Here is an 11,715-nt window from a genome sequence, read left to right on the forward strand (position 1 = left end):
CACGGCCCGCCCTGTCCTTTTAAGGCAGGTCTAAATTTTATTAAAACTACAGTCACCACTGCACCCTATGGTTTTCTCCTTTCTCGGCTTGTTTCGGTCGAATTACTGGATATGGCAGTGAGGGGAGGAGCTATATAGCAGCTCTGCTGTGGGTGATCCTCTTGCAACTTCCTGTTGGGAACGAGAATATCCCACAAGTAATGGATGATCCGTGGACTGGATACACTACAAGAGAAATAAATTTATCAGGTAAGCATAAATTATGTTTTTTTCTATGTTACACTAATTCTTCTCACACCTTTGCAGTACACCTTTAAGACACCTATTCTTAGGGGTGTGGTAAGGTTTTGATGTTGTGATTGGCCATGACACCCTTTAAAGGTGTGCTGCACAGGTGGAGAGCTATCCTATGATTAAGTGCTGCATAGCACGAAACATGTAAGGATTTGCTCCCCCTCCACTTGTGTAGCCTGTATTGTGCTGTGCTGTCTGTTTTGGTTTTAACTATATGAAATAAATTTTTTGGATTTTATGGACAATGGATTAAGAGTGCTGCTTCCTTCTACCCTTTTGTTATGGATTTGGCTCGATTCTTATCTTAGCTGGCACCACGCCATCAGTGCTTCCTTTTGTGCTGACATTCTGGGGCTGTGATTGGACAACAGCGTACACACCCTCCCCAGGCTGTAGCGACGTCATTCCCCTATTCACATACACACACAAGCATACATATACACACACATGCACATACTCACACACAAGCATACATATACACACACATGCACATACACACACAAGCATACATATACACACACATGCACATACTCACACACAAGTATACATACACACACATGCACATACACACACACAAGCATACATATACACACACATGCACATACACACACAAGCATACATATACACACACATGCACATACTCACACACAAGTATACATACACACACATGCACATACACACACACAAGCATACATATACACACATGCACATACACACACAGGCATACATATACACACACATGCACATACACACACAAGTATACATACACACACATGCACATACACACACAGGCATACATATACACACATGCACATACACACAGGCATACATATACACACATGCACATACTCACACACAAGCATACATATACACAAACATGCACATACTCGCACACAAGCATACATATACACAGGCATACATATACACACATGCACATACACACACAAGCATACATATACACACATGCACATACTCACACACAAGCATACATATACACACACAGGCATACATATACACACATGCACATACACACACAGGCATACATATACACACATGCACATACACACACACACAAGCATACATATACACACATGCACATACACACACAAGCATACATATACACACATGCACATACACACACAAGCATACATATACACACACATGCACATACTCACACACAAGCATACATATACACGCACATGCACATACACAAGCATACATATACACACACACATGCACATACACAAGCATACATATACACACACATGCATATACACACACAAGCATACATATACACACATGCACATACACACACTCATATAAGCATACATATACACACACTCATATAAGCATACATATACACACACATGCACATACACAAGCATACATATACACACACATGCACATACACAAGCATACATATACACATTATATATGTATTATGCACATACACAAGCATACATATACACACACATGCATATACACACACAAGCATACATATACACACATGCACATACACACACTCATATAAGCATACATATACACACCATACATATAAACACAAGCATACTTATACACACACATGCACATACACACACACACAAGCATACATACTGTATACACTGTGTGTCACTTTTAAATGCCCATACAGGTTTTAAAAAAAAAAAAAAAACATCAACCATGACTAGGGTCCATACCCAGGATTTTGTTTTCAGTGCAGAATAGAGCAGCACTTTACAGTGTTAGGACTGATCAGTAGATATAATGGGAGCTGTAAACAGTAAAAACAGATACCAGCTGACCCACTGGCTTTTTGCCCTGTCTGATGCTATGGCCAGTCTGCTCCTGTCTTCAAACATTGCAAGCAATTAAATAGGGGCAAAAAAGTTAATTTATTATATTTATTTATAGTATATTAAAAATAAAATCACCTGTTACAAACATTATACATTATTATTATTCTTTATTTATAGAGCGCCAACAGATTCCGCAGCGCTGTTCATAGGTAACAAAGATAAAAGGACAGTACAATATGAGACACCAGACAAAATTTAACAAACAAATACAGGAGGAATTGGGAGCCCTGTTCCCGTGGGAACTTACAATCTAAATGGGTAGAAGGGTGAGAAACAGGAGGTGGGGACTGCAAAGGTGGGAATGATGTTAGTGTGAAGTTAGATGAGGGCAACTATTAGGCAAGTGGAATTCATTAGTTACTGATTTGGTTATAGGCTTCCCTGAACAAGAAGGTCTTTAGGGAGCGTTTAAAGGAGGAGAGGTTGGGGGAAAGTCTGACAGCACGAGGAAGTGCGTTCCAGAGGGTTGGTGCCGCACGAGAGAAGTCCTGTAGTCTAGCATGAGAGGAGGTGATGGTAGAAGAGGCAAGGAGTAGATCGTTGTTGGATCTTAGGGGACGGGCTGGAGTATATTTGTTGATGAGTGAGGACAGGTATGGGGGGCCTGCATTGGTAAGGGCTTTGTAGGTCAAAGTGAGAATTTTGAATTTAATTCTGCGGTGAATGGGGAGCCAGTGAAGGGACTCACAGACGGGTGCGGCAGATACAGAGCGTCGGGAGAGGTGGATTAGCCTAGCAGAGGCATTTAGGATGGATTGAAGGGGGGAGAGGCGGGAGAGAGGAAGGCCAGTTAGTAGGTTGTTACAGTAGTCAAGCCGGGAAATTACTAGGGAATGGATTAGCTGTTTAGTAGTTTCAGCACTCAGAAAAAGACGAATTTTGGAGATATTGCGTAGGTGATTGCGACAGGATGAAGAGCGCGATTGGATGTGGGGTATGAAGGACAATACATTTTATTGATTTACAGGGAGTGCAGAATTATTAGGCAAGTTGTATTTTTGAGGATTCATTTTATTATTGAACAACAACCATGTTCTCAATGAACCCAAAAAACTCATTAATATCAAAGCTGAATAGTTTTGGAAGTAGTTTTTAGTTTGTTTTTAGTTATAGCTATTTTAGGGGGATATCTGTGTGTGCAGGTGACTATTACTGTGCATAATTATTAGGCAACTTAACAAAAAACAAATATATACCCATTTCAATTATTTATTTTTACCAGTGAAACCAATATAACATCTCAACATTCACAAATATACATTTCTGACATTCAAAAACAAAACAAAAACAAATAAGTGACCAATATAGCCACCTTTCTTTGCAAGGACACTCAAAAGCCTGCCATCCATGGATTCTGTCAGTGTTTTGATCTGTTCACCATCAACATTGCGTGCAGCAGCAACCACAGCCTCCCAGACACTGTTCAGATAGGTGTACTGTTTACCCTCCTTGTAAATCTCACATTTGATGATGGACCACAGGTTCTCAATGGGGTTCAGATCAGGTGAACAAGGAGGCCATGTCATTAGATTTTCTTCTTTTATACCCTTTCTTGCCAGCCACGCTGTGGAGTACTTGGACGCGTGTGATGGAGCATTGTCCTGCATGAAAATCATGTTTTTCTTGAAGGATGCAGACTTCTTCCTGTACCACTGCTTGAAGAAGGTGTCTTCCAGAAACTGGCAGTAGGACTGGGAGTTGAGCTTGACTCCATCCTCAACCCGAAAAGGCCCCACAAGCTCATCTTTGATGATACCAGCCCAAACCAGTACTCCACCTCCACCTTGCTGGCGTCTGAGTCGGACTGGAGCTCTCTGCCCTTTACCAATCCAGCCACGGGCCCATCCATCTGGCCCATCAAGACTCACTCTCATTTCATCAGTCTATAAAACCTTAGAAAAATCAGTCTTGAGATATTTCTTGGCCCAGTCTTGACGTTTCAGCTTGTGTGTCTTGTTCAGTGGTGGTCGTCTTTCAGCCTTTCTTACCTTGGCCATGTCTCTGAGTATTGCACACCTTGTGCTTTTGGGCACTCCAGTGATGTTGCAGCTCTGAAATATGGCCAAACTGGTGGCAAGTGGCATCTTGGCAGCTGCACGCTTGACTTTTCTCAGTTCATGGGCAGTTATTTTGCGCCTTGGTTTTTCCACACGCTTCTTGCGACCCTGTTGACTTTTGAATGAAACGCTTGATTGTTCGATGATCACGCTTCAGAAGCTTTGCAATGTTAAGAGTGCTGCATCCCTTTGCAAGATATCTCACTATTTTTGACTTTTCTGAGACTGTCAAGTCCTTCTTTTGACCCATTTTGCCAAAGGAAAGGAAGTTGCCTAATAATTATGCACACCTGATATAGGGTGGTGATGTCATTAGACCACACCCCTTCTCATTACAGAGATGCACATCACCTAATATGCTTAATTGGTAGTAGGCTTTCGAGCCTATACAGCTTGGAGTAAGACAACATGCATAAAGAGGATGATGTGGTCAAAATACTCATTTGCCTAATAATTCTGCACTCCCTGTATGTCCAACTATCTATAAATCACATGTGCTGGAGAGCAAGCATTTTATCTGTCTCTTTTTAATGTACTATTGATAAACATGATTTTGAATGGGCATTGTACGTTTGTAGAAAGATCAGAAGCTTCAAACCATGGTTACATTCTATGGGCCATTTCCACCCTACGTGTCTCCCAATGCTGCCTTATTCTCACCAACAAGTCTACACAAATTTTTTTCAATCATTTTATGTCCCTTAGCTACTGGTAACACACACAGAGTTGTGATTTATTTTAAACCCCCTCACTTAAATTATAACATGCCAGTAACAGTGTTTTAACCTCCTATATACCTGTAGCACAACAGTCGTTTTTAACACATGGATATTATATTTCTTTCATGTAATTAACAAGAGTCCATAAGCTAGTGACGTATGGGATATACATTCCTACCAGGAGGGGCAAAGTTTCCCAAACCTTAAAATGCCTATAAATACACCCCTCACCACACCCACAAATCAGTTTTACAAACTTTGCCTCCAAGGGAGGTGGTGAAGTAAGTTTGTGCTAGATTCTACGTTGATATGCGCTCCGCAGCAAGTTGGAGCCCGGTTTTCCTCTCAGCGTGCAGTGAATGTCAGAGGGATGTGAGGAGAGTATTGCCTATTGAATGCAGTGATCTCCTTCTACGGGGTCTATTTCATAAGGTTCTCTGTTATCGGTCGTAGAGATTCATCTCTTACCTCCCTTTTCAGATCGACGATATACTCTTATATTTACCATTTCCTCTACTGATTCTCGTTTCAGTACTGGTTTGGCTTTCTACAAACATGTAGATGAGTGTCCTGGGGTAAGTAAGTCTTATTTTCTGTGACACTCTAAGCTATGGTTGGGCACTTTATTTATAAAGTTCTAAATATATGTATTCAAACATTTATTTGCCTTGACTCAGAATGTTCAACTTTCCTTATTTCCAGACAGTCAGTTTCATATTTGGGATTATGCTTTAAATTATCATATTTTTTCTTACCTCAAAAATTTGACTTTTTTCCCTGTGGGCTGTTAGGCTCGCGGGGGCTGAAAATGCTTCATTTTATTGCGTCATTCTTGGCGCGGACTTTTTTGGCGCAAAAATTCTTTTCCGTTTCCGGCGTCATACGTGTCGCCGGAAGTTGCGTCATTTTTGACGTTATTTTGCGCCAAAAATGTCGGCGTTCCGGATGTGGCGTCATTTTTGGCGCCAAAAGCATTTAGGCGCCAAATAATGTGGGCGTCTTATTTGGCGCCAAAAAATATGGGCGTCGCTTTTGTCTCCACATTATTTCAGTCTCATTTTTCATTTGCTTCTGGTTGCTAGAAGCTTGATGTTTGGCATTTTTTTCCCATTCCTGAAACTGTCTTATAAGGAATTTGATCTATTTTGCTTTATATGTTGTTTTTTCTCTTACATATTGCAAGATGTCTCACGTTGCATCTGAGCCAGAAGATACTACAGGAAAACCTCTGCCTGCTGGATCTACCAAAGCTAAGTGTATCTGCTGTAAACTTTTGGTAGCTATTCCTCCAGCTGTTGTTTGTAATAATTGTCATGACAAACTTGTTAAAGCAGATAATATTTCCTTTAGTGATGTACCATTGCCTGTTGCAGTTCCCTCAACATCTAAGGTGCAGAATGTTCCTGATAACATAAGAGATTTTGTTTCTGAATCCATAAAGAAGGCTTTGTCTGTTATTTCTCCTTCTAGTAAACGTAAAAAGTCTTTTAAATCTTCTCTCTCTACAGATGAATTTTTAAATGAACACCATCATTCTGATTCTTTGGACTCTTCTGGTTCAGAGGATTCTGTCTCAGAGATTGATGCTGATAAATCTTCATATTTATTTAAGATGGAATTTATTCGCTCTTTACTTAAAGAAGTACTAATTGCTTTAGAAATAGAGGATTCTAGTCCTCTTGATACTAATTCTATACGTTTGGATAAGGTTTTTAAAGCTCCTGCGGTTATTCCAGAAGTCTTTCCTGTTCCTAATGCTATTTCTGCAGTAATTGCTAAGGAATGGGATAAATTGGGTAATTCATTTACTCCTTCTAAACGTTTTAAGCAATTATATCCTGTTCCGCCTGACAGGTTAGAATTTTGGGACAAAATCCCTAAAGTTGATGGGGCTATTTCTACCCTTGCTAAACGTACTACCATTCCTACGTCAGATGGTACCTCGTTTAAGGATCCTTTAGATAGAAAAATTGAATCTTTTCTAAGAAAAGCTTATCTATGTTCAGGTAATCTTCTTAGACCTGCTATATCATTGGCTGATGTTGCTGCAGCTTCAACTTTTTGGTTGGAAACTCTAGCGCAACAAGTAACAAATCGTGATTCTCATGATATTATTATTCTTCTCCAGCATGCTAATAATTTCATCTGTGATGCCATTTTTGATATTATTAGAGTTGATGTTAGATTTATGTCTCTGGCTATCTTAGCCAGAAGAGCTTTATGGCTTAAGACTTGGAATGCTGATATGGCTTCTAAATCAACTCTACTTTCCATTTCTTTCCAGGGAAACAAATTATTTGGTTCTCAGTTGGATTCTATTATTTCAACTGTTACTGGTGGGAAAGGAACTTTTTTACCACAGGATAAAAAGTCTAAGGGTAAAAACAGGGCTAACAATCGTTTTCGTTCCTTTCGTTTCAACAAAGAACAAAAGCCTGATCCTTCGTCCTCAGGAGCAGTTTCAGTTTGGAAACCATCTCCAGTCTGGAATAAATCCAAGCCTGCTAGAAAGGCAAAGCCTGCTTCTAAGTTCACATGAAGGTACGGCCCTCATTCCAGTTCAGCTGGTAGGGGGCAGGTTACGTTTTTTCAAAGAAATTTGGATCAATTCTGTTCACAATCTTTGGATTCAGAACATTGTTTCAGAAGGGTACAGAATTGGTTTCAAGATGAGACCTCCTGCAAAGAGATTTTTTCTTTCCCATGTCCCAGTAAATCCAGTGAAAGCTCAAGCATTTCTGAATTGTGTTTCAGATCTAGAGTTGGCTGGAGTAATTGTTCCAGTTCCGGAACAGGGGATGGGGTTTTATTCAAATCTCTTCATTGTACCAAAGAAGGAGAATTCCTTCAGACCAGTTCTGGATCTAAAATTATTGAATCGTTATGTAAGGATACCAACGTTCAAGATGGTAACTGTAAGGACTATATTGCCTTTTGTTCAGCAAGGGAATTATATGTCCACAATAGATTTACAGGATGCATATCTGCATATTCCGATTCATCCAGATCATTATCAGTTCCTGAGATTCTCTTTTCTAGACAAGCATTACCAATTTGTGGCTCTACCGTTTGGCCTTGCTACAGCTCCAAGAATTTTCACAAAGATTCTCGGTGCCCTTCTGTCTGTAATCAGAGAACAGGGTATTGTGGTATTTCCTTATTTGGACGATATCTTGGTACTTGCTCCGTCTTTACATTTAGCAGAGTCTCATACGAATCGACTTGTGTTGTTTCTTCAAGATCATGGTTGGAGGATCAATTTACCAAAAAGTTCTTTGATTCCTCAAACAAGGGTAACCTTTCTGGGTTTCCAGATAGATTCAGTGTCCATGACTTTGTCTTTAACAGACAAGAGACGTCTAAAATTGATTACAGCCTGTCGAAACCTTCAGTCTCAATCATTCCCTTCGGTAGCCTTATGCATGGAAATTCTAGGTCTTATGACTGCTGCATCGGACGCGATCCCCTTTGCTCGTTTTCACATGCGACCTCTTCAGCTCTGTATGCTGAACCAATGGTGCAGGGATTACACGAAGATATATCAATTAATATCTTTAAAACCGATTGTTCGGCACTCTCTAACGTGGTGGACAGATCACCATCGTTTAATTCAGGGGGCTTCTTTTGTTCTTCCGACCTGGACTGTAATTTCAACAGATGCAAGTCTCACAGGTTGGGGAGCTGTGTGGGGATCTCTGACGGCACAAGGAGTTTGGGAATCTCAGGAGGTGAGATTACCGATCAATATCTTGGAACTCCGTGCAGTTTTCAGAGCTCTTCAGTTTTGGCCTCTTCTGAAGAGAGAATCGTTCATTTGTTTTCAGACAGACAATGTCACAACTGTGGCATACATCAATCATCAAGGAGGGACTCACAGTCCTCTGGCTATGAAAGAAGTATCTCGAATTTTGGTTTGGGCGGAATCCAGCTCCTGTCTAATCTCTGCGGTTCATATCCCAGGTGTAGACAATTGGGAAGCGGATTATCTCAGTCGCCAAACGTTGCATCCGGGCGAATGGTCTCTTCACCCAGAGGTATTTCTTCAGATTGTTCAAATGTGGGGGCTCCCAGAGATAGATCTGATGGCCTCTCATCTAAACAAGAAACTTCCCAGGTATCTGTCCAGATCCCGGGATCCTCAGGCGGAGGCAGTGGATGCATTATCACTTCCTTGGAAGTATCATCCTGCCTATATCTTTCCGCCTCTAGTTCTTCTTCCAAGAGTAATCTCCAAGATTCTGAGGGAATGCTCGTTTGTTCTGCTAATAGCTCCGGCATGGCCTCACAGGTTTTGGTATGCGGATCTTGTCCGGATGGCATCTTGCCAACCATGGACTCTTCCGTTAAGACCAGACCTTCTGTCACAAGGTCCTTTTTTCCATCCGGATCTGAAATCCTTAAATTTAAAGGTATGGAGATTGAACGCTTGATTCTTGGTCATAGAGGTTTCTCTGACTCCGTGATTAATACTATGTTACAGGCTCGTAAATCTGTATCTCGAGAGATATATTATAGAGTCTGGAAGACTTATATTTCTTGGTGTCTTTCTCATCATTTTTCTTGGCATTCTTTTAGAATACCGAGAATTTTACAGTTTCTTCAGGATGGTTTAGATAAGGGTTTGTCCGCGAGTTCTTTGAAAGGACAAATCTCCGCTCTTTCTGTTCTTTTTCACAGAAAGATTGCTATTCTTCCTGATATTCATTGTTTTGTACAAGCTTTGGTTCGTATAAAACCTGTCAGTAAGTCAATTTCTCCTCCATGGAGTTTGAATTTGGTTCTGGGAGCTCTTCAAGCTCCTCCGTTTGAACCTATGCATTCATTGGACATTAAATTACTTTCTTGGAAAGTTTTGTTCCTTTTGGCCATCTCTTCTGCTAGAAGAGTTTCTGAATTATCTGCTCTTTCGTGTGAGTCTCCTTTTCTGATTTTTCATCAGGATAAGGCGGTGTTGCGAACTTCTTTTGAATTTTTACCTAAAGTTGTGAATTCCAACAACATTAGTAGAGAAATTGTGGTTCCTTCATTATGTCCTAATCCTAAGAATTCTAAGGAGAAATCATTGCATTCTTTGGATGTTGTTAGAGCTTTGAAATATTATGTTGAAGCTACGAAATCTTTCCGTAAGACTTCTAGTCTATTTGTTATCTTTTCCGGTTCTAGGAAAGGCCAGAAAGCTTCTGCCATTTCTTTGGCATCTTGGTTGAAATCTTTAATTCATCTTGCCTATGTTGAGTCGGGTAAAATTCCGCCTCAAAGAATTACAGCTCATTCTACTAGGTCAGTTTCTACTTCCTGGGCGTTTAGGAATGAAGCTTCGGTTGACCAGATCTGCAAAGCAGCAACTTGGTCCTCTTTGCATACTTTTACTAAATTCTACCATTTTGATGTATTTTCTTCTTCTGAAGCAGTTTTTGGTAGAAAAGTTCTTCAGGCAGCGGTTTCAGTTTGAATCTTCTGCTTATGTTTTTTGTTAAACTTTATTTTGGGTGTGGATTATTTTCAGCAGGAATTGGCTGTCTTTATTTTATCCCTCCCTCTCTAGTGACTCTTGTGTGGAAAGATCCACATCTTGGGTAGTCATTATCCCATACGTCACTAGCTCATGGACTCTTGTTAATTACATGAAAGAAAACATAATTTATGTAAGAACTTACCTGATAAATTCATTTCTTTCATATTAACAAGAGTCCATGAGGCCCACCCTTTTTTGTGGTGGTTATGATTTTTTTGTATAAAGCACAATTATTCCAATTCCTTATTTTATATGCTTCGCACTTTTTTTCTTATCACCCCACTTCTTGGCTATTCGTTAAACTGATTTGTGGGTGTGGTGAGGGGTGTATTTATAGGCATTTTAAGGTTTGGGAAACTTTGCCCCTCCTGGTAGGAATGTATATCCCATACGTCACTAGCTCATGGACTCTTGTTAATATGAAAGAAATGAATTTATCAGGTAAGTTCTTACATAAATTATGTTTTTTAAACCTCCTTGAAATCCTCCAACACAATGATTTGTAACCCACCAGAGGTCAGAAAAAACAGTATTAACAAAATAAATAAATGTGCACACACACACCTACGTATTTATTACCATTCACACACAAAAGTGCAATCAAATGGTTAAATGACCACTGCAAAATACAATTGCAACTGTGATTTAGCTCATCGATCACTAGAAACGCACATGCAGCATTTGACAATCACATACACATGGAAATAAAGGGGTTAAATTATATTTGTATAAAACACTTGCAGGCACGCTTGCCAATGCCAATTTGTTTGTTAAACCTACTTTGTTTTGCAATTTTGTATTATCTCAGACGAGGCTACTTAGGGACAGATTTGAATGCCTTATATATTATGCAGTATGTGTTGTAAAGGCCACTATGACCTCTTCCATCCTTGTCAAGGGGAGTACTAACCTTCTCTCCTTTCATATAACACAACAACAGAGCGTGGCTTAGATCCTTAAATGTTACCGCTAGAATGCTGGGAGGAAGTGAGTTATTAGGTGAAAGATCACTTCTTCCCAGAGCTCCGTCTTTCCGAGGACATAATTTGTCCAGGGACAGTTTCCTCAATCCGGGGACTGTCCCCAGAAATCGGGGATGTCTGGTCACCCTATCCTAAAAGTGTCCTATGGTAAAGGGTCCATATTTATTTAAGATTGCGGGTACCTTCTTTTGAGATGTGACCACCCCAAAGCAGACATTTTTAGATCCACTTTTTTGGGGGGGGCACAAAAAGTATAAACTGCATCTTTAGTTAAATTTTTCCCCAGAGGCC

General features: G+C 40.2%; 1 pseudogene; it reads right to left on the bottom strand.

The window, feature by feature from the left end:
* Positions 1-11,265: 11,265 nt before the first annotated feature.
* On the bottom strand, positions 11,266-11,373 carry LOC128661942 (uncharacterized; annotated as a pseudogene).
* Between the last annotated feature and the right edge of the window lie 342 nt (positions 11,374-11,715).

The sequence above is a fragment of the Bombina bombina genome, chromosome 5, assembly GCF_027579735.1.
Source record: "Bombina bombina isolate aBomBom1 chromosome 5, aBomBom1.pri, whole genome shotgun sequence".
Classification (NCBI taxonomy): Eukaryota; Metazoa; Chordata; class Amphibia; order Anura; family Bombinatoridae; genus Bombina; species Bombina bombina.